The following is a 262-nucleotide window of genomic DNA, read 5'->3' as shown; positions in this document are numbered from 1 at the left end:
CGGCATATGACAAGATTAGATGAATTTATCAAAAGGCACTAAACCGCTTAGTTCAAAAGGGGCCGCACTCGGCTGCCGTGGATTTAATCGCCTTTTAAACAAATTGTCCAACAGACTATCATAAACTGGCAGCGTTAAATATACCATCCATAAAATATGTTAATGGTCATTAAGTCGACGGCTTTGATCAATCGGCCGACGCTTAAGCATTTCGAGCCTTGTCCTTTCAAACGGAAAGCTAATGAACATATCATTTGCTGCG

At 41.2% G+C, this 262-nt stretch overlaps 1 protein-coding gene across 1 annotated transcript in view; it reads right to left on the bottom strand.

The window, feature by feature from the left end:
• LOC119591719 (agrin-like) overlaps positions 1 to 262 on the bottom strand; it is an 85,301-nt gene that overhangs the window by 11,337 nt on the left and 73,702 nt on the right. The gene's annotated exons all lie outside the window — the stretch shown is intronic.

The sequence above is a fragment of the Penaeus monodon genome, chromosome 29 (genome assembly GCF_015228065.2).
Source record: "Penaeus monodon isolate SGIC_2016 chromosome 29, NSTDA_Pmon_1, whole genome shotgun sequence".
Classification (NCBI taxonomy): Eukaryota; Metazoa; Arthropoda; class Malacostraca; order Decapoda; family Penaeidae; genus Penaeus; species Penaeus monodon.
This window is presented reverse-complemented; position numbering and strand designations above follow the sequence as displayed.